General features: G+C 74.5%; 1 long non-coding RNA gene across 1 annotated transcript; it reads right to left on the reverse strand.

The window, feature by feature from the left end:
* Nucleotides 1-28: 28 nt before the first annotated feature.
* On the reverse strand, nt 29-1,579 carry LOC113980704. Its single transcript, XR_003538202.1, has 3 exons — nt 1,477-1,579; nt 1,156-1,183; nt 29-178 (listed from the first exon to the last, which is right to left on the reverse strand). It is a non-coding gene; the product is annotated as an uncharacterized LOC113980704 (long non-coding RNA).
* Between the last annotated feature and the right edge of the window lie 141 nt (nt 1,580-1,720).

Raw genomic sequence — 1,720 nt, forward strand, 5'->3', positions numbered from 1 at the left:
GGGGGGGCTGGGAATGGGGGGATCCCCCACTCACCATCGCTCTTGGGGTTGCCCAGCACCTTCATGACCTCGGCGTTGGTGGGGTTCTGGCCCAGCGCCCGCATCACGTCCCCGCACTGGCTGTACAGGATCTTCCCATCGCCCGTGCGGTCGAAGAGCTGGAAGGCCTCCTTGAACTCTGCCGGGACCCCCGTGTCAGCGGGGCCGGGACCCCCGGGACCCCCAATACGCCAGGACCCCCCGTGTCAGCGCTGCCAGGACTCCCACACAAGCACTGCTGGTATCTCCAACACACTGGGCACCCCCCCCCCATGCCAGTGCCACTGGAACCCCCAGGGCACAGGGACCCCCCCAACTCAGCACCTCCAGAATCTCGGCATCAGCACCACGGGAACCCCTGCGGCAAAAGGACCCCCGACTCTGCCCCTTCAGGACCCCCAAAGCACCGGGATGCCCCCGTGTCGGTGCCTTCGGGACCACCAACCAACGCAGCGGGACCCCCGTGTCGGTGCCCCCGGGACCCTCAACAGCGCTCCCATCCCGCTGTATCCCTGGAACTCAACACCTCAGGGACCCCACGGCCGCTTCCCCGGGACCCCGCACCTCGCCGACCCCACTACCGGCCCCCCCCTCTCCGGCCCCGGGTCGGGTTCCATTCCCCGGTGGGATCCGGTTTCCCGGTGGGATCCGGTTTCCCGGTGGAACCCGACGCCGGCCGGGATGCGGGTGGGGCCGCCGCCCTCGGGGATGCTGCCCGGGCTGAGCGGGAGCCCCGGCGGATCCCGGAGAACCGGGAGCGCTCAGGAATCCGCGGCCCCGCCCCGCAGGAATGCGCGGCCGAGGCGCGCTGTGCCCATATAAGGGCAAATTGCGCAGGAGGGGCCCGGACACCCTCCGGTCCCGGTGCCGGTGCCGGTCCCGGTGCCGGTCCCGCAGCCCCGGCCCCGCATCCCCGGCCCCGCATCCCCCCGTTCCCCCGGAACGAGCGGCCCCGCCCGGGACGGACTTTGCCCGGGAAAAGGCCCCGCCCGCGGCCGCGCAGGAAGCGCCGGGGCCGGTCCGGGGTTGGGGGGGGTCCGTTCCTGGCACCCCGAGCTGGGGCGGGTCCAGCCCCGCTCCCGGTGCCGCTCCCGGTGCCCGGTGCCGGTCACTCACCCGCGGTCTGCTCCTCCGAGAAGTCGCACTGCGGGGGAGAGCGCGGCGGTCAGCGGGCACCGGCATCCCCCGGGGGGGATGGATGGAGCGCCCGGTGCCCGCCGAGCCCGCCCGGTGCCCCCTCGGTGCCCCCCGCGCCGCATCCCCCGCCCGACCGACCCCCGGTGCGACCCCCGCCCCCCCCCCCCCCCCACCCCCCCTCCCCCCTCCAACCCCGCCCCGCCCGCGCATCCCCCGCCGCGGCCGCCGGTGCCGGAGCCGCTCCCGGAGCCGCTCCCGGAGCCGCTCCCGGTGCATTCCCGGTGCGTTCCCGGTGCCCACCATGGCGCCGGCCGCTCCCGTTCTCTCCTGCGCTCTTCGGGCGTCACCGCGCGCGGCGTCACCGCCGGTAACGAGGGCGGGGATTATTCATGAGGGGGGGCGGGGAAACGGGGGGAGACCGCGCCCCTTTCCTTCTCCCCCGGGGGGGGGAAATGTTTTGTCTATAGATGGGCACGGAGCGAACACCGTCCCCACCCACCCCACGGGGGGCACCTCCCCCGCGGGGGACACCCCATCCCAGGGG

The sequence above is a fragment of the Neopelma chrysocephalum genome, unplaced genomic scaffold, assembly GCF_003984885.1.
Source record: "Neopelma chrysocephalum unplaced genomic scaffold, ASM398488v2 Primary Assembly neopelma1_95004, whole genome shotgun sequence".
NCBI classification, from domain to species: domain Eukaryota; kingdom Metazoa; phylum Chordata; class Aves; order Passeriformes; family Pipridae; genus Neopelma; species Neopelma chrysocephalum.